Here is a 22,391-nt window from a genome sequence, read left to right on the forward strand (position 1 = left end):
AAAGATTATAGGTCCGTTGGTGCGCGCATAAGATAATAAGTGATCAAAAGTAATCAAAACAAAATAATTATAGCCAAATTATAAGGAAGGGCAGCCTGCGGCAGCCTGTAGCAGAGCAAAATAACATTTAATTATGAAAATAACAATGATTTATAATTATTTAAATTGATTCAAACAAGGAAATATGGATAAAATAAGAAAAATATTAAAAATTAAAAAATCGTCCAAAATTGAAATTCAGCTGGAGCAAAACCAGTTGGAGGTACAAAAAATTTTACTTTACATGAAATTTAGCCAATGCAATTGCCTACAAAAAAGTATTTCAGCAAGATTTTGATTGGACAACTCCTTCCCCCCCTAAATGTCCATTAAAACCTTGGGAAGGGCAAAAATCGCCGAAAATCACGCCTTTGGCGGCGAATAACGGCCAAACGGTTCGCCAGGGGCGAATGAAACATAAATAAAGAAATGTCCGCCTCAAAAAGTTCTTCAACTCCAAAGAGATACTTGAAGTCGCTAAAGCGACTCCTTCCCCCCCTAAAGGGGCAAAAACTGAAAAAAATCGAAAAAAAAAATTGCCCCCACTTTAAGGGGGTGGGAGGGGTGGAACCCTACACCCCAGGGTCACCAAATATAAACTTTCGACATGCTGCGGGTATACCGGTTCAGCCTGCAAAAGTCCCGTTCCATTATCTCTTATACGAAAAAAGTTATTCTTCGTGGGCAAAGTTGAAAAACAGGGTTTTTTTGATGGATTTTTTCGGTGATTTTGCACGGATGCAAATTTTTAGGCCATTTTTTCGCGGTTTTTCCTCCGCCACGCCCAAACGGTTTGAGATAATCTCACGGGACCTTTTGCCCAATCTAAGTCTGGATATTACTGAGGTCCATGAAAAAAAAAATCCGGAATCGGATGAAGCACGACGTCGCTACGCGCCGTTGAAAATCGCCGGTCGGCGATTTTTGCCCCCTCTAACCCTCACCTCGCGCCTTTTTTCTAAGCAAAGATTATAATTATAATCTTTTTGCTTACGCAAAAAGATTACAATTATTGGATTAATCTTTGCTTGGGTCGAGAAAAAGTATAGGTCCGATGGAAAGTGTTTTCTTTTTCGGCCCGCACAGCAAAGATATCCAATAATCGTAATCTGAGTGTATTGTCGGTGCAAGAAATTGAAAAATCAACACATTGATGATAATAAGAATTTATATTTACAAAGTTATACTCATTAGAATTTACAAAGTAATAATCATATATATTTACGAGGGTAATCATCATTAGACACTTCCTTTTATATCTGCAAATGACAAACAATACATAATCACATAATAGTACAAATGGGGGTTTAAAGTAAACAAAATTAAACCAAAATAAAGAAAGCATGTGTACGGTTCCATCCTCATACTTCCTGGCGGGGGCCAATAACAAAACGACTGCAATAGCCTGGGCCCCCCCCCAGGGGACAGAGATTTGGACTGTCCTCCAGACCAGCAGCAAACAAAACTGTAGGTTGTTTGCTCGGGCCCGCCGAGTTACACGCATACACTCGCCATGTTAAATTTTAAGTTTGCAACTGGTGATCTCTTTTGAAATGAAATGATAAAATAAAATACCTCTCCCGGGGTATGTATGTAGACTTTTGAGTTTGCTTTTTGAATTTGAAAAAGAATCGGGCCTTTAATTTGAGTGTATGTGGCAAAAAGAAAGCGAGATCTGTGAAAAAAAGGAAATGGCATTTTAAAGAGGGAGAAATAGGTAATGGATTATAAAAAAAAAAATAATTATTACTATCAAAAAAAGTTTATGAATATCTTAATTTCATTATGTGGGGGAAAGGGGGAAATTTTACGAGCCCACAGATATTTTATGACTATAATGTGAATTAGAAAATTAGTATATATTTCAAAAATTAATCACCAAACCTTCATAACAAGAAATCTTTAATACGATGTGATAATTATATTTACATCAATTTATCCACCATTGTCTTATCTCTTGAATAACATCCATACATATCAAAATATTTATATCAACCGTTCATTAGTTATAAAGCAGATATTTGGGGTAACAACAAAGGAATCTATAATGCGATGCGAAAATTATAATTTGGCTTCTATTTTAATAAGTATTTATAATAAAGCTTGCTGATTAGATCCTTTAAATTTTATGCATTCTATTAATCAGATTCATTCTATTAATCGGATTGACGTACTGACAGACCTTTCTCAAAATGGTTATGTTTAAACTTTATACGATGCAATCAATTGTCTTCTTAACTATTATATTTTTTTTTACAGATACCAAAACTTATTGTAATTAGTTATTCACTAATAATTTCAGGTTAAATTGTTACTACAGACACTGCACTTAAGACAGACAAAAACCTAAAAACCTAAAAAAGAAATGAAATTAAAACAGCCTGTCGGCCAGCCATTCGTCAGGCACTCCCCACGTCCTGCGCAACAGTCTGTCAACTCTTTGGATGTTGGTTTTTGAACCGTAAAAAAACCTAAAAAAAGGAATGGGATGGTGGACGCGGAACCTATTTCTCAATGCGCCTTCACCAGTGAACCTCTCACCAAATTCATTCAGAGATCTGTTGCAGGCCTCAAAGATCTCCGGGAAAGTCCTCATATTGAAGATGTTGTTGTGGTGGTTGACCGTCACCAGCCTGCCCTGATCATTAACCGTCAGGCAGGGCGGGGCACCAGGCGTGGCCTGGCGGATGTCGGCAGCCTGTCTTGTCAGTAGTCCCAGTCCCAGTCCAGTGTCATATACATCATCTGTCTCCTTCACTGCCACCGATCCCTGAAACCTGCAAAAATAGTCAACTGGTTGGGGCCCCATTGCGGTGGGGACCATTCTCAAGGGGGGGGTCATGTTTTGGGCCAGCACACCAAAGATCTCCATCCGAAAATCTTCGATGTTCGCAGGGTCAAAGTCAAGTGGGTGGTCATTTGCAAGTGCCCACGCATAGGCACAAACAAAGACTCCACAATTGCGTCCGTCTGTCTGTCGTGCTCGCTTCAAAGGTGCATGGGTTACAACTACCTGATGGTGGTAACCCACCTGTCTCAGGATCGCAACCAGAGTACTGATGGCTGGCTTGGCCATCGTCAAGTAGGCCTCAGTTCCAATCGCATCGATGTGGAAGCCGTCCTGCTCGTCCACAATCACCAGGCTCCAGTGTATTGTGAGGCCATCAGAATTCTTGTGCGGTATGATAGTTAAGATCCTCTTGCCTAAATGTCAGGGGATTGTAAAGGACAATGTAATTTAGTGTGGTAGTGGTTATTAGGTTGAATGAGAAGGTCGCAATTGAACTATTGACTACATGTTTCAATGTGTTGGGACAAACAACATACATTTATGTTTTGTTTTTATGGTGTGTGTGTTGTTTTGCTTGCAATTACACACTTTGCAAAGATACAGACAGGCTGCGCCAATATTATAGAATAGCTGAGCATCAGCAGAGTGAGAAGAAAAAAAACATAACAAATGGTGTACCTGGCTTTATCCTACTGATCTCTTCCCTGTGGGACTGGATAATTGCCTCCACTGGCTTACCAGGCGTTCCAAACAGCGCTGGGGACAGGATGACGTACCCAGCTTGGGCACACACATATTCCAAATAATAGAGAATGGAGTCCCCAGTGAGCCATCCACCTGACGTCAGCCTGTTCAAATCTACGCCGTGTATTTGTCTCCTACCACTCATAGGAAACACACGGCTATCATTGAAGGTGGACATCTAAATAATAAGTAAATTCTAACAAAAACTAATTGCAACAATAAAAATTAGCTACAAAAAAGGGCCAATGTAGATCTAAGAAGTCAGGGGTCCAAAAATAACGAAAAACCACATTTGATCATGTTGTGAATGGAACCATTTTATTTGAACGTACAAGTATTGGTTAAAAGTATATTATACATACATGGTACAGGTATTGGTAACATAGAAGAAACAAAAATACATAGCAGTGCCATCAGTCATTTTCAAGGGGTGAACTGAGGTCAGGCATAAATTGAAATTATAAAAGACACACCTATCAAAATGTACAGTACATAACAATGACCGGTTGTTCACAACCCTCTTGGGTCTTGGGTTTGGAAAGGCCCCCAGCTCGGCCAAACAGATTTGTAAATATTTGTGAAAATTAATCTAGATCCTAAGGAATTGGATACCAGTTGGTGGTGTTGGGTATTTGCAAATCTGGTCAGCAAGTGAGCCGCCACTTTACACTGCCTATACCCTGCCATTTATAGAGAAACCGTTGCTACTGCTGATCTCTTTTATTGCCAAAAAATATGTGCTACCTCTCCCAGGGTAGAAAAAAGAATTGCTTCAAAACCCCATGATTGCAGTTGATTCTGGACTGGAAAAGAAAAAAGGCCACCCCCTTTGAATTTGGGCATAGGTAGTGTTGAAAATAAAAATTGAAAGCGAGATCTTAAAAAAAAGAATTGATGGCATTGTTAAAAAAAAAAGAGGGAGATTTTGGCATCTGCTGCATGGATACAATGGGAACAAACAAAAGTGGAACATAATTTGATTTTAACATGAATTATGATTGAAAAGATAAATGTAAATTAGGTCATATAAGGTCAATTGTGTGTACAATAAAACCTATGACCTAAATACATATACCAATTCAGAAAATGGGTTATTAAAAACAAACAATACAATTAGAGCCATAGCATGAACCGATTACAAAAATAGGTGTTTTATAGGTTTATTTAACAATTGAGAAGGTAGGAAAATGTAAATTAGGTCATATAAGGTCAATTGTGTGTACAATAAAACCTTATATGACCTAAATACATATAAAGATAATTAAAATTAAAAAAAAAAACAAAAAAACTTAAAGCCCTAGTATCAGAAAAGGTAAATGTAAATTAGGTCATATAAGGTCAATTGTGTGTACAATAAAACCTATGACCTAAATACATATACCAATTCAGATAATGGGTTATTAAAAAAGAAAAACAATACAATTAGAGCCATAGTATCAACAGATTATAAAAATAGGTGTTTAATAGGTTAATTTAACAATTGAGATGGTAGGAAAATGTAAATTAGGTCATATAAGGTCAATTGTGTGTACAATAAAACCTTATATGACCTAAATACACAGAAAGAAATTTCAATTACTAATACCATGTCAGATTAAAAAGTTATATTATCTACTGAAAAGAAACCACTAGTTACAAAAAAGGCTTTAGTTCTACTCTTAACTACACTGTATTCTATATGCTAGCTACCCTGACAAATTGATATTGCTAGCCGACAAATTCGACTTGTAGAGAATCATCATTTATCAAATGGGGGACCGCAACACATGTACACTTAAATGTAGTTCACTAACTACATTTACGCAATAGCCATGGGAGACTGACGGTGCTTATATACAACTGGGTACACACAGTGAGTAACTATGAACATCTACCTAACATATACGAATCTACACTAATTGCTAACTACTCATCTACAGAGATGCAAATTAATCATAATAGCAGTATCAAACAACAACAACAAATGTATGATAGTTATGGAGCCTGGTGGTGATGGATTGTTTTCTTGGTTTTGTGGTATTTTTGTACTACTTTGTTACTTAGCTGGTGGTGATTGAACTTACTTGTATACTTGTTAGGTAAAGGTAACAACAATTACAATAAGCAATTCTATCAACAACAAATTGACAACAGTATAGGCAACTGTAGGAGGAATTCAGTCACAGTCAGGGTTAAATGTGTGTACAAGAAAACCCTGACTGTGACCTAACCTCAAACAGGGAATTAAGGGAAAAATAAATAAAAAAAAAACAAAAAAATAAATTCAACATTACAACATTGGAACACAAAATATTAAGGTCAGAAAAGGACAAAACAACCAAATACAACATTCAGGGACAACAGGAGACTGTGTTACGCAAAGGCCAGGGGGTGGCAGAAGGTGGACAAATGGGGTGGGTAGGGTGCACTCATTGGCCAGGGGCTGATTTGGAGGTGATTACAATATTTCAATATTTCTTAATACAAAAAACTCTTTAGTTTTAAGGGGGCCGGAATGTGACTTTATGTGTCTTGGGGGTAGGATACATTTTGGAATGCTGGGGGAATTGGATGCAGGGGTCGTGCTATGAGACTGTACAGGAGGGGGATGGTTGGTGTTGGCTTGTGTGGCATGTACTTGCTCATAGATGAAAGGGATATCGATAAAGGGACAACAGTATGCTAATCTAAACTACACTAAACTAAACTAGATTAATTTATTAATACATGGAAAGGGATATCGACAAATGCTAATCTAATCTAAACTAAACACTAGTTGACTAGGTACCTACAGAAAAAAACACACACACATTATGCACAGGCCATAGAGGTATTCTTGACTACACTGTAACTACTCTGGATGCTAACTACTCTTTGACAGATTTGGTTGCTAACCAACAAGCTTAACTTGTAGAGAGTCATATGTATGACATGGAGTTTGAATTTAAAATACAACAAGTATGTAAGTTCACCAACTACATACACGCAAGGGCCATGGGAGACGGAAAGGTGGACAATAGGGAAACGGTAAGGAGCATTCGTTGGCTCGGCGGCTGTTGGGTGATAAAAACTAAATTAGGTCAAATGTAAGATGGGTCACATAAGGTTAATTGTGTGTACAATAAAACCGTGCCCTCGACCTAATTACATAGGAAGGGATTTTGAAACTGTATGGGGTCGGTAGTCAGTTACAGGGTGGGCATTGTTTGGATCTAGGGGGTGGATGGGTACTAGTATGAGCATGTACATGGAGGTTTTGTTGGTGTTGGAAGTGTTGGCACGTACTTGCTCATACAAATGGTCATGCGTTTAAATTAGGCTAAACATAAGGCTAACCTACACTACCTACAGGGAAATAATTCATAATAATCTGCATAAGGGATACAATAATTCATTATTATATAGATAAGAATAGAGATAGTTAAGAAGAAAATTTTGCATTGGTAATAGTTGAATGGTGGATGATGTGTTTGATGGTGTGGTTGTTTTCTTTCTTTTAGCGGGGGGGGGGTGGGGTAGGGAGGTCTAATTTGTATGCATTTCTTTATTTACTCTGGCTGGGGCCCCTGTTCAGGCACTGCCAGGCCAGCCAGCTCTAGGGTGGCCCGGCTTTTGGCCACCTTGGCTGCCTTGTCCCGTTTCATGTGGCCAAACTTAGCGTTCTTGCTAAACTGGTTGAGCCGGTCCCTGGTTGGCATGGGCCTGAATGCCAGATGGTCCAGCTGTCTGGCCCGGGACAAGGCTGTGTACGTCAGCCCAGCCGAGTACTCCTGGGGGCCCAGGTTGAGGATGGTTAGTCCTAGCGTCTGACCCTGGCCCCGGTGTATACTGAAGGCATAGGCCGGCATGAGGGGTAGCATGCGCCTAGTATACATGGTGGTGGCCGTGTGTTTCCAGGATCGTGAAATGGGCCCCACAGGATACACCTTGTTTGGCCCAAAGGTTGTCTCATCTAGGCACCCGTGCGTGCCCTGGTAGGACGGAAAAGATACGAGCACCGTGGGTATCTCTGTCTCGTTGTCCGTGAAATAGATGATGCCCTTGACAACGCCCTTGGTCCCATTGGACAGGCCAAGGTGAAGGGCCACGTTGGCTGTCAGCATCACCTCCATGCCCTCGGCCAGGAAGATGTTGTTGGGCAGGCCGGCTGTGTCTTCGCTTGCACACCTGGCTGATGGCGGCGTGTTTTCGGCCCTGACTTCAACACGCGGATTGGGGTTGGCCAAGATCTTGTTCTCATTGTGCGTTTTGTAGTCCCTCTTGCGGGCGCACAAGTATGTGGCCGCAGCAAACTCCATGTGATCGATTGAATCATAATTTCTCTGTTTCAGAATCTCGTACTGTGATTCTGAAATGGGCCCGTTGCCCATCTGATCTAGGATCTCGCGCAACAGGTTGCACCCCTCCTGTCGCATGGACCGCTTCAGACAGAGAACGCTGGTGAACAGGGCGTACGCCTCGTACCCCGCCAGCTGTTGGGGGCTGATGTTGCGGCGCTCTCTGTACGGGCAGTACAGAGGCAGGCCCCCCACGGGCTCCAGCTGCGCGAAGTCGCCCATTATTACAATGGATCGATTTCCAAAGGGCTTGTCAATGGCAAAGATTTCGCGCAGCCGCCTATCAATCATGTACATGTAGTACGCTGACAAGAAGCTCTTCTCATCAATGACAATAACCTGGATGTTGCAGTGCCTGTCCTGCAGTGTGCGCCGGGTGGTGTCGCTCAGTGGCAGCAGATCCTTGCTATGGGGCTGGTTGATGGGCAGGTTCAGCATGGAGTGCAGGGTCGCATGTTCGTGGGGCAACAGTTTGGCAGCTGTGCCGGTTGGGGCCGCAAAGAACAGCACCTCACCCACACTCTTGTCTGCATTGATCTCATGGAGACGGCGGTCAAGCTCTGCCCGGTACGTTTGGATGGTGGTGGTCTTGCCGCTGCCCGCACACCCGTCCACCTCCAGCAAAAACTGTTGGTCCGGGTTCTGGACAATCCGGACAGTGTTGTCCACCAGCCAGCGGACAACGTTTTGCTGCTCCCCGTTCAGCTGGTCAAACGGGATGGAGGCCAGGTCTTGGGCGGGATCTCGGGCAGCGACGGCATCCTTGCGCCACAGCTCTGCATTGTCTGCGCTGGTCCAGTGGGGCACCAAGCGCAGACGGTCCCTGTGGCGGTCGTAGTTGGGACTTGTCTCCAGCAGGTTTGGCCTGTCCTCATCATTATCAGGATCTTCACCAATGGCCAGCAGGATGTCATCATTGATTTCCTCAACATCCTCAACATTTATGTCAGGGTCTGGGTTGTTGGGGTTGGGATCGTCCACTGCTGGCGCCTCCTGCTGGGAGGGGGGAAAGTCGAGGCCCTCGGTCGCCTCAAATGCCTCCAGCATGGCCTGGTGGTTGGCCTCGGTGGTCCACCACAACTCCACCGCATAGGCTGGCACGTTCTCGAGGTTGAACCAGTTGTCCCCCTCCTCGCGGAGCACATCGTCTGTCATCTCATTCAACTCATCCAACGTGATGTTGTAATTGAAGATGCGCAGCATGGAGATCATAAACTTTCTCAGGTGATTGGGCCCCGGCCGTGAGTGGTAGAATGGGACAAAGTGGGGCACTGCAATTGTCTGGCGCGGGGTCCAATCCCTCTCAAAGTAGGCCACATAGTCCCAAAGGTTGAACCTCTTGGGGTCTTTGGGGTACGGCTTGTCGTGTGGCGGGGCACTGTTCCACACGTCAACCAGGGTCTGGAAGACCAGATTGTCGTGGCGCTGGTCAAACTTCCTGTTCCTGTCCTCAGTCTGCAGTTGTGGCACACCATCAGCCGCCTCCTGGTTGGGCAGCCGGATCTGGATGCCGCCCAGGGTGTTGACCACCTCAATCTCACGGCCAAACTCAAACAGCTTGTTGCGGCCCAGGTGGAACACTGTTTCGGCCAGGCTGTAGTCCCTCTCGGTGCCTACTTCTCTGAATAATTTTTGGACAAAGTTGTCCACCCCTTGTTCAGCTGCGCGCCTATGTGCTGCCCGCATGATATCACGCGACACATTGGACTGCGTCTCACTTTTGGCAAGGTACTTGCTGAGGTACAGGCGGACAGAGGTGGGGCTGTGGCAGTACTGCAGCTCCAAGCTGGCTCCCCAAGAGAGGACCAGCTCAGGCGTCTGACTGTACGTCTGGGAGTGATTGCGCTCCCAGGCCACGGCGCAATAAGCCTTCCCCGCCAATGACTTGACCTGCTGCACCTCCCCTTTGATGGGTGGGTCGGTGCGGACAATGGTCGGCTGACCCGTCTCATCGTCAGCGTCACGCTGATGACCAACCAGCTCGTGGGGAAAACGGAAGCGACAGCCAGTTGTCTGCTGGCCGTCGACGACAACCGTCTTTTGGCAGTAGCCCCTGTTGCAGTGGTGTGTGCCAACCTTGTTGGTGAACGACACAAGGTTGGAGAACATGTCGTCCTCAGCAATGCGCTGGTCATATGTTTGCCGGAGACACTGGTTGCTGGGCGCCGTGAGCAGTGTACCACCATGGTTGAGAAAACGGTCGCCCAGGTCCAGCGACGGGTGGTTGCAGGTGATGCCCGTCCGGTCAAACACAGTGTCAATGATGTGCTGTTGCAGGGCCAACACCTTGATGGCTAGCTCCAGGGCGTCCGCCGTCGGCTGTATTTCCAGGCCCTGCAACAGCTGCTGGTATTCAGGGGTTCTCAGCATGTCCTCGGCAGTGGCGTGCGGCTCACTCTTCCACACGGTCTTGATGAACTCGTGCAGTTTTCTGATGGTGGGGGAGACGGGCTTGAACGCCTGGAACCTGTCATCTTCAGGAATCCCGAGGGGCATACACAACAGCATGTGGCAGTGCAAGCCCCCGCGGGACTGAAATTCCCACCGAAGATGGTACTCTGTTACGCCAAAGCACTGCTTGAGAACCCTGTCAATGAAGAGGTGGGTCTTTTTGATGAAGAATGTCGTGTACTCGTGCATGTGCTCGACTATCAACCTATTCCGCTGGTAGTGATCCTGCGCTTTTGTGATGTAAGCATCCGGATCACCACCAGCTGGAATGTGGTCGGCATTTTGCACCAAGGTTTTGGCCAGCAGGGCGGCGCCCTCCGGGATGGTCGCCAAAAACTCGGTGTCATGCACCTCCTTGGACGTCACCGTGAGAAAGAAGTTAAACTGCTCCTTTCCCTCGGTGAGCGTGTCCAACAGACGGATGTAGGACTGGGCCTTTTGCGACTCGGCCTGGCAGTGCCCACGACTGCCAGGCACCTTTGTTGCCATCCGCTGGATCTTGTCAACAATGGCCGCTGTGTCATTGTTGTCAATGGCGTTGAGTATATCCTCCTGCCTCAGCTCGAACCTACTGGTGTACAGCCGACCCTGGCTGTACGACAGGTTTTTCAGCACAAACTGGTGCAGGAACATCAGAAAGTGGGGATCCTTGGTGAACCGGCCGTCGTCCCAGTTCATCAGGTGGTCCACCCACTCATTGATGTACACACGACTCGGTCTGTCGATATCTGTGTAGCCGCCCCGGTTGTGGCAGAACAGGTGAGGGAACCCCATCCCCCAAAAGTCTGGGCTGAAATCGCTGACCACAGTGCCGTCCCTCTCTGGCAGGTCCAGAGGATTGGCAGCTGTGGCCAGGCCTTGCAGCTGGCGTTGCACCATGTCCGCCTCAGTGCGGGCAGGCAGTGCCGCTGCAACATGATGGCTGGCCACTGTGGGTGGATCTAGACCGGGCATTGCATAATCTTCATCATCCTCATCATCCAGCTCATCGTCCTCATTGTCCTCCTCTGCACCGTCCTGATCAGCCCCCCCCACGGGCTGACCCGGCCCTGGGTTGGGGCCCACGCCAACCTCGTTGGGTTCAACCTCGAGCACGCGCAGATTCTCCACAGCCCCATCCTCTGGATACTGGCTGAGATTCTGCTGGGATATAACAATATCTCGGTAGCACGGGTTGAATTCTTTAAGCCACGTCAAGGCGGAAAGAATTTTGTTCCGGTTGGCAAAGAGTGGTCCCCCCCGGTTGGACTTGAACACAATCACCTCGAGGTTTTGGGGCAGGCGAGGTAGGGTTAGGGCAATGTTTGTAATGTTTGCTGACAAAACAATCGTGTTCCCTGCCTTCTTATAAGGCTTACCCCCCACCCTCACAATCTTGACAAGGGGCGCCGCCCGGCAGATTGCCAGCTTTTCCACCGTTGTCAAGTCCCTCAAGCAGTTGGGCTGATGTAAGAAGTCCATGTTGTTGGCCCGCCCATACTTTGCCCTGCGCCAATTTTGCTTTTGGCAGCTTTCGCACACGTTGTCTGTGAAGACAGCACCGTACGGCCGCTGTTTGCAGTGGACGCAGGCAGTGGGGGGCCTGGACAGTTGGCCAAGTTCTGTGTACATCAGCCGCGACTGCTGGTGAACAGGGTTGTCAGGACGGAAAATCAGTTTGCCATCCTGATTGTTGTGGCGCTGGAGGACAATTTCTTTCATTTTGGCAACATTTCTGTTGACTGTGTCATTGTCCGGCCAGAACACACACTTGCGCATAGGACGCTGAAGATATTCTGACCGGAGGACTTCATCAATGACTCGGTTGTCATAGTTTTCCTGGATGAGGACGGCACAGTGTTCAAGAACCTTTTCCTGTCCGCGCTCTTCTCTTCTCAGGTTGAGAACGCGCAACAGTTTCTTGTACAATGTTTTAACTTCAATGTTGGTCAAATTCAGCAAAATCCTTGTAGCAGCTTCTTTTCTTGACAAGTGATTAGCTTTCATCTGTTGATAGGAATACTCAATTTGATTTTTGAATTGAGCTCCTTCTAATGTTTTCAGTTTCACATTGAAGTCATCAAGAATTCTTTCATACCTATTTTCAAGATTAATGTCCCACCCATGCTCAATGTTGCAAACCGTCACAATGTCACGAATGGGAAGGAAACGAAAACTTTTGTGGGCCCTGAGACGGGCCAAAATCTCTGCTTTTGCCCCAACAATGTGATGGTCTCTAACATTGGGACATGAACGTTCAATTACACGGTACAAGTCGCGAGTTGAGAAACGCAGCCAAACAGGACACCCACTCAATTCAATTTCATCATTGTCAAAAGCAATGGGCGGGGGGGGAACAACAGGCGGAAGCTTTTGGGGAACAAAATTGTACACAAAAAAGTTGGAATGACTAGCGTCCGCCTCAACAGGGTGCCGCATCGGACCAAGTTTCTCACGCTCACAATCCTTGTAAAAGGTACTATGGTTCATGCTATGGGTTACAATCTGTTGTCGCTTTGAAAAAGTGTCAAAACTTGTGGAGAAACAAAAGTATCCGGCGGGGGCGTTGGGGAACAAAATTTTGCTGTCAAAATAGGTGGGGGGATGGACTGGGCGTGTTTTGTCGGTGGGAACAGAAATCAAAAGGGTCTCAGTGAAGGGCGTTAAATGGTTGTTCCCACCCAGATTTGCGTTTGAACATGTGGGACAGCGAACAGATTTTACAAATTTTGTTAATAGCGTGTCAAATTTGGCACGCAATTTCCATGGGAGAACAAGTTTACAATTGTATTCTATGTTACTACTGGCCCCCTCTCCACAAGGGCAATTGTAAACAATTTGCTGGGGAAATTGGTTGGGAATGATTTGCTTGATGGTTGGGAGAAAAAAATTGAAAAGTTCATCAAGGTTGAGATTTTGGGTGGGGGGGAATGGATCAACGGGGATGTCACCAGTTTTCTGGGCAATGCTGCTCAGATACTTTGTGAACGGACTCAGATTTTGAAAGTTTTGCAACAGGCTTGTCTTGAAGGTGGGAAAGGAAAAGATGCAGTACAAAAAGTTGATCCATGGGGTAGAAACAGAAGAGGAGGCCTTGACAAATCTACATGTGTTAAAATTTCTATTAACTGAGGACCACATAGTGTCCTGGCTTTGACGGTTGGTTTGGTTGGGACTTTGCACATGATACGCTCTTCTTTCCTCTTCAAGTTTGGCAATGTAGGCAGTCCGTTGTTCGTTCAGGTAGGCAATGTTGGCGATGGTGCTTTGGACAGGGTTGGTGCGGTCAAAGTTGATCTGGACCTGGGGGAACAGATCTTGCAGGTTCTGCAGCTGGAGGTTCACTATTCGCTGGATCATGAGTTTCTTGGAGACTTTGGTCTTGCTTCTGTTTCCCAGGGTAGCCAGTACCTGCATCAGCGCATCTCCTGTGATGTTTTTCGAGTTTAGGACAGTGTAGCGTGGAAAGATGGCAGTGTGGTCCAGCATTCTGTGTTGCAGTGTGGCAGTTGGTTCTTGGCCAGCTGATGCAGGTGGAGAAGCAGGAGCAGCCGGAGGTGGAGCAGGAGCAGCTGCTGCTTCTGGAACAGCCGCTGCTTCTGTAGCAGCCGCCGCTTTTGGAGCAGCAGCAGTTTCCAAAGCCTGGTTAGGCTCTGGCTCATCCACCTCCATGTGCTGCTCATCGCCCAACCCCAACTGGCTGAGGTCGGGCAGCTCCTCCACTGGACTACCCGCTGGGGGAAACAGAGCTCGAGCAGATGGCTTGGTCTGGTTGCCACGGTTGGTGTGTGTGGAAGATGATGCCACCACTCTGACATTGTGCTCTCGATCGTATTGAGAAGCACTGGTCAGAGCTGCATACCGATTCCTGTGCACAGGGATGGGGGGACTGGCAATTGGGGGTTGACAGTCATCTGCCTTCTCAACAGGGGTGTGGTGGACGTTGGACTGGGGAGTGCTGTTGAGGGAAGACCTTGGCGTTTTTCTCTTCCTAGCAGATGGGGTGGCAAACACATTTTTGGTTGCAAAGAAATCCTCCAACTGCTTTGCAACATCTCGGGGTTTGTTTTTCTGTTTAGTTGATCCAGTTATAGCACACAGGATCAAAGATACCAGCGTGGGTCTGCCATGTTTGGCCGTGAACTCAGACTTGTACAATTTGGAAAGAACCTCTTTCAAATAACTTGTTGGAAAATTCACAAATTCATTGTACGTCAGGCTCACTGTTTTGTTCCTCAGCTGGCAAATGAATTCTTCAGGGTTGGTGTTGGGTGTGCTGGGAGTGGCAGACAGTGATTGTACTCCAGCTGATGATTTGGGAGTGCCTTGTCCCGAGGTTTTGCTGGATCTTGACGGGCTGGGAGGTTCTTGTCGGGGTGTTGAGCTTGGGGATCCTTGTCTGGATGCCAGCACAATCACTGGCATCGTTTTCCGTGCCATTCCAGGGGATTTCACTTTCACCGGCTTGGTCTGTTGACTACGAGGAAGTGCGGGAAAGTTGACATCATCCATGGCAGGTGCAACAACAGCTTGGGGGGGATTGGTATCAGGTTGATCACCACAAAAGCTGCCCTGACGGCTAAGCCCAGCTAGTGTGGTGATTGGCAGACGACTATTACGTCCCAATACCTGTTTCTGCCTTTTCTGCGGGGGGGATCGGCTGTCATCAACCGGGGAGCCAGGTTTCTCTCTCTCCGGAGACAGGTGGGGTTGCCTGGTGGGTTGGCTGTCGCCGGATGGTTGTGGCGTCTGCACGGGGCTTGATGGACCAGCTCCTCCGCACAGCTTACGATGACAGAATTGACGTATGTACCGCGGAAGGTCTTGTTTGTAGAACAAGTTTGTCAAAAATATTTGACATATGTCAATTCTGTCATCCTGGTTGATTGCCGTGGTTTCAGCTGCATCCTCGAGGTAAGGGAAGTCACTATCCGGCCTCCAGAAACCAAGACTGGTCAGGGGCTGGTAGGGCCTGAACAAAGAAGAATGTATATGATCAATCCTTCGTACTTTCTATGTGTGTATTAGTTAGGAATAAAAGTAAAAAAACTATTCACAAAGGTTGTCATGTTGTGTTGAGGGACAATGCTAAATGGGCTAACCTTATTTCAGTAGAGCATTACATAGCCGAGGTTATTTTTGTTGTTGTTGAAGGAACAGAGTTTGAGGTGAAAAACAAGGATGTTTACCTGGCTTTGAGGAATATTTTGACAAGGATGCGGAGGATTCCTGCAACCTTCTCCTCAATGCTCCTCTTCCTCATATATTTGGGTTCGATCAACCGCTGCCCAATGAGTTCGAGCCCATTGTTGATCAAATCCACCAGCGACTGGGGAATTTTATCCTTCCAGTCGGCTGACTCAGCGGGGAATGCCTAGACACATAATAAGTTATTCAAACACTACAAAAAAGTTGTATTAATTTTCATATAGCAAATAATTCACTGACTGTATGATAAGAATTGCAAAATCAATACCTGGAAGCAATCAGCCCACTGGTTGAGTAGGTCAATCAGGTATTGGTAGGACATAGCTGAAAAAGATTTCTTTAAATTTCATTTGCATAACAATTGATAATATATATATATATATGTGTATAAATATATGATGGCTAATATCATATAAACAAAAACCAATTTTTTGGTTGACATAAATTTTTAGGATAATTGTCACTAGTTTATTTTTAAGAATGTTACAAATGATTACAGTTAATCTGCTCTGTAACTCACTTTGTTGGTTTGTCTCTTTTTTTATTATAGATTTGTGCTTTGTAACTTATGAATGTTGTCATCCTTGTTTATTTATCTTTCAACAAGGATGACAACAACCACAAGTAGCAAAGCACAAAAAATCATTGATGGGAATGCATACAAGTAGATTTAAAGTGTATATATTAAAATCCATAATAGATTTATTATAAAAAATAAACACGAAATCTTGTTTTATTTTTCATCATAACAACAGTTAAATTAACTTACATACTAGATGTGCATGACAATGGAAAAAAATATTTTCACTACTGTCATCACAAGAAAGTTTGAAAATCAGACCAACAATACCAAAGATATGGGAAAAAACTGTGAACAATATAAAAATAGCCAAAAACCTGCAAAAAGGCAGTCTGATCGACATTGCTGTTTTTTTCAATCAATGAGAAATTTAATTTTGATATCTTTAACTGAAAATTTTTTGAAAATTGGACCATAAACACCAAAGATATACATAAAAATGTGGAAAATATAAAAATAGCCAAAAACCTGCAAAAAGGCAGTCTGACTGTCATTGTTGTTTTCTTCAATCAATGGAAAATTTAATTTTGATATCTTTAACTAAAAAAATTTTAAAAATCGGACCATTAACACCAAAAATATGGGGAAAAACTGTGAACAATATAAAAATAGCCAAAAACCTGCAAAAAGGCAGTCTGACTGTCATTGGTGTTTTCTTCAATCAATGGAAAATTTAATTTTGATATCTTTAACTAAAAAAATTTTAAAAATCGGACCATTAACACCAAAAATATGGGGAAAAACTGTGAACAATATAAAAATAGCCAAAAACCTGCAAAAAGGCAGTCTGACTGTCATTGGTGTTTTCTTCAATCAATGAGAAATTTAATTATGATATCTTTAACTGAAAATTTTTTGAAAATTGGACCATAAACACCAAAGATATGCATAAAAATGTGGAAAATATAAAAATAGCCAAAAACCTGCAAAAAGGCAGTCTGACTGTCATTGGTGTTTTCTTGAATCAATGGAAAATTTAATTTTGATATCTTTAACTAAAAAAATTTTAAAAATCGGACCATTAACACCAAAGGTATGGGGAAAAACTGTGAACATTATAAAAATAGCCAAAAAGCTGTCCTACTGTCTTGAATGTTTTACAATTAATTGTTCTCCTTAATGTCAAAACATTTCAGCTCTCTATCTTTCATAGGAGCTGAGTAAATCGCAATTCCTCCATAGAGTTAAGGACAGACTGACGGGACATACAAAGTAAATTATAGAGTTGCTTCGCTACTAAAAAAAAATAGTTTAATATCACTATTAATAACAAATGGCTATGCTCCTAGAGGCCTCTAAGGGAACATAAGGGGGAGATTTTGACACTCATTATTTATATAGGTTTAATACAAATAAGTAAAAAAAAATATTTAGAGAAGCTACCCTCTAAAGGAGAATCATATCGGTTCAGTGGTTAGTGGGATCCTTTGGTACAAACATATACACAGACAGACAGAAAAAAATCTCCTGTTCTTTAGTGATAAGAAGTTTTTTAAAATTTAAATGAATTGACCAATTTAATAGAGTTAATATATAAAATAATTACATTTACATTTACCATTACAAATTTGAAAGAACTTGACCTAATTGTGTTTAATAGTATTGACCCCTTTCTAAATTTGTAAATAACCCCCCCCCCCCCCCTTCACGTCAATACAATGGAGAATTAATAAATTAGTCCATCAATGAAGAAGATATATTCCCCAATTTTACCCAAATAATGCCCCAATTACATTCTTAGGTGTGTGTGTGAGTGTTTGTCTCTGCGCGTTTTTTGTGTGTATTTATGTGTATGTGTGTGTGTGTAAGGCCTTTTTGTTTTGGTAGGTTTAACACATGTTAAATGTTTACATTAAAAATAATCAAATACACAAGGAATTCTTGTAATATTTACTACAGGGATGTTAAGGGATAAGACAAAGTTTTATAATACCTGAAATTTATAATAGTGTTTTAAAACTGTAGTAAAATACATTAAACAATTGTTTTATACTATAATTTGCAATTTTAAAAAAAAACGACTTTTTGTCAATGGATAGATAGATATACATATATACATACACTTGACAAATTTAAAAATAATGAATTGTGTGTGTGTGTGTTTGTGAGTAAGAGAGGCTTTAAGATGATTGGTAATCAGTTTTGCGACGAATAAAATTAAAGAAGAAAGGAGTGAAACAAGAGAGAGAAAGAGGGAGGGGGGGGGGTAGAGAGAAAGAGGAAAAGATATAGAGAGGGAGGCAATAAGAATTTAGTTATAGTATTACGATACTTCAATAAAACGGATACACTTAAAGTGTTTATGTAGCTAATTCACAACTTGACAGTAATTAAAAGCATTTTTGTATTTTAACCACCTTATTTGAATTTTATAAAAGAAGTAAAAATAATTATTTTAATTATTCATCTTTAATTTTCATTGAGGTAAAATGATGGAAACAATTTAAGATTATTACTTTTAAACAAAAAATCAAGAAAACTTCTGTTGTAGTTACCATTTGGTATTTTTCAATATGGGCTTTATTTTGAAATCAAAATAATGTGAAAGCATGAAAATCTTGCAAAAAGAGATTTATATAACTAACAGTTTTGCCCCTAGAGGTATATTAAACTATACTTCTATTTTATGCATTTTTTATCATGGCTAAAACTTTAAGATCATTGTTACGTGACAACCAATCGACTGATTTTGAATTGGTCAACGGATTAGAATTTATTATGGACAGAACATATTTTTAGACACCTTGGACAACTAAATTTGTCAAGGAATAGCCGAATACAATATTTTGAAACCGAACTTGAATAATATGTGGCCGATTATCTTAATCGGCTGAATCTGGCCAAAATCTGCTGAAATCTGGTCAGCTGATAAAAGAAACAGCTTGCTAATACTATTCCATTTTGGTTACACTTTTTAGGGAAGGTCTATAAATGTTCTAAGGGTGGTTTTAGGCTTTGTTCCTAACCTCCACCAGACTCCCCTAGGGGATAAGGTTCAAACAACTATTATTATAATGTTAGGTCTAGCAGCATAGTTAAAGGACGTGGAAAATGATTAAAGCAATCATTATATGCTTAGATTGAATCATAACAAAGATATTAATTAACTGCCTTTAGGGTTCGCAGAGTTAAACAATTTTTTTGTTTTAATATCGAGGAAATAAACTTTTGAGATAAATGGCAATTTCAATCCTTAATTGTATTATAAAAGGTAATTCCTGCACTATCATTCCAAATGTTTTAATGATTACACGAGGATAATGGCTGCACTTACTGTACATTTTCTATAACCTTGATTTTTAAGTTTCATTGTAAATCCAAAAAAATATTTTGTTACACAATGCTTCCTTAAGCAACCACATTTTTTTAATGAATATTGATACTAAAATAAAATTGGTTCTTTTTCCGATAAGCAAGGATGACAACATCCATAGGTAGCTTAAAAATTATGAATGGATATTGTTAAAAATTTACCATATAGAGCAGTGTCATACAACAAATATAAAACTTGATAAAATAGGTATATATAACAAAACCTTTAAAATTAAACAACCTTTAAAATCATGAAAATTTTAAAATCTAGGAATCCATCTAGGACTGTAATTTTAATAAACATATTGTAATTAAACATACTGAACATATGTAGAATGTAAAATCGATTAATCCCTGAAAATGTCAGCCCTCTAACTTGAAGAGGAAACTTAATAATCTAGGAACCGATCTAGCAACCCAAATAACAGTTGGGACAAAACAATGTATTTTTTTGATGGGCATATGTCATGTGAATATTCACTAAAAATTTCACCTGTCTATCTTGAAAAGGAGCTGAGAAAATCATATTTCCCCCAATTCATTAACAACAGACAGTTGGACAAATATTTGAAATTATAGAGTAGCTTTGCTACTAAAAAAAACATATAGGATTACAAACATAGTGGTCATTGTTATTGTATTAAGCTAAAGCTTCTCATACACTTTATTTAAAGTTGCGCGTAACTTAATGATTAACTCGCTTTCCACAAGTTATATAAATTTAACATTCGACGCGTACATATATGAATAATAACTATGCAAACACTACTAATAATACAAATACTAATTAAATACTACTATAAACATACTATAATAATACTATTAAAAATTTTTTTTCACTATATCGAATTACGTTTATCAACACGTTACGTGCAAAAAAAACTTTTTTAAAAGTTGCGTATTAGTCCCCCCCCCCTCCCTACAAGTAATAAAAAGTTAACATTCCCCCCCCCCCCCCTCCAACCTGCATGCATAATTATCATCAAATAATGTAATACCAATAATCATATCAGATGGTTCACATTTCATTATTTCAATTATGACGACGATACGTTAAAAAACCTTTTTTTTGTATAAATTTAAATTTTGTTAATAGGAGGTGGGAACATATATGTTATGGGTAGCTTTCACAACATAAAAATGGGTCAATTTTATCGAGATACCAGATTTATTACGGTATCGCGATTTAAATTAAACAAATAAACTATTAAAAATTAAACAAATAAACTATTAAAGTGCACTTTAATTAACTATTAAGTTAATTAAAGTGCACTTTAATTCAATAAAATTAACTTCTTACCTTTAGTTTCAAAAAAATTGCGGGGTAGCTGCGGTATTTACTCTCGTAAAATCACAACTGAAGCTAACTAGGTCAAGGGTGAAGCTGTCAGAAAATCAAGGATGCCAAATTATTTTTTTTTCTCTTCAAGTCTATTTTGAAAAAAAGGAAAATTTAAATGATGACATCTTTTCACTTTTACATAAACATGTTAATATATTTGTAAAGGAGTAAAAGCATTAAAATTTATTTACCCAACCCCTTTCCAAACTTAAAATGGGTTGACCCCCTGCTATCAATTAAACTGTATAAATACATAGTTTTGGCAGGGATGGCAAGGGATAAGACAAAAATATTAAAACAAAAATAACCACTAGGACAGAAATTACCCCCCCCCCTCCCCCACCCTAAAAAAATCCCTTTAATGCAGCTTTTATGTAATTTGGTTCTTTTTTTTACCATGTCTTTGGCTACTACAGTATAAGTACCCAAAGTATTTTTAACCCAACAAACATGACAACTTAGGCTCCTAATAATTTAGACATAATTTACAGTCCATTGTCCCCCCACCCCCCACCTTTTCTCCAGCCATAAGTTGATGATAAAAAAATATATTGAGAATGTGTAGAAATTTATGTGTTTGGCATCCATGAAAAATTGCCGCAACGAATGTTGGTATAAATTAGCGGGCCTCGCAATCCTTTTTTACACTTATACTTTTGTTGAATTTTATACTTGTTAATTTTGGTGGGAAATATTAATTAAACATGTGCTATTTAATTTCTAAAAATAAACACAAATAAAAGGTGGAAACACAAAATTTATCTATTGTTGTTCTTAACTTATAAGTTGATAATTAAATAGGCCACCGATTTTCAAAAGTATTGCAGGGCCCCTAAGCTAAGATGCTTATTTTGTCGGTAAGTGGTTTGATTATTGATTAATAAAATTTGGGTAAGAAATTGATTGAGAGAGAGAGCGAGAGAGGGGTAGTAGGGGGGGGGGGGGGGGGGGGAAGTGAAATGAATGAAGATATTTGGATATTTAACTAAATTTTTACGATAAGCAATTTGGTAAATTTTGAAACGTATGTACTTTCTACTGCTATATCAGGTACCCGACGCATAAAATTGTACCTACTGCTGATTAATTGAGTAATATAAACATGTTGGGGGTAGTGCCATCACTCAAAAACAGGTGCCTCAATTGATTTGAACGGTCGTGGAAACATTTTTTTATTTTTTACTATTAGGACTTCAGAACCTACAAAGGGCAACACACACACACACACACACACACAAACACATATAAAACATACACTTTGTATTTATATAAATTGTGTGTGTGTGTGTTTGCGCGTTTTTTTGTGTGTATTTGTGTTTCGTGAGGGGTAAATTAGGTCAAAAAGGGTATTATTATTGGATTGTTTACAGTATTATTATTATTATTATTATAAAGTACGTCTGTTAAACGACGCGTATATTTGGAATTATAAATAAAATGTTTTCCGTCGTTCATTTTTATACATTATTAAAATAAAATAGCAGGGATTTAGGTGTGGGGGGGGGGGATTTTTAAATAATTGTTTAGTTTCAATTATTTCCAAAGTGCATAATTAATTTAATTTAAATTCATAGACATTGAAGAGATACGTTGTAAAAGGATTAAATTCATGAAAGTACATGTTTTTTT

This window comes from Acartia tonsa, chromosome 11, assembly GCF_053477335.1.
Source record: "Acartia tonsa isolate MP-2025a chromosome 11, ASM5347733v1, whole genome shotgun sequence".
Taxonomy (NCBI): Eukaryota; Metazoa; Arthropoda; class Copepoda; order Calanoida; family Acartiidae; genus Acartia; species Acartia tonsa.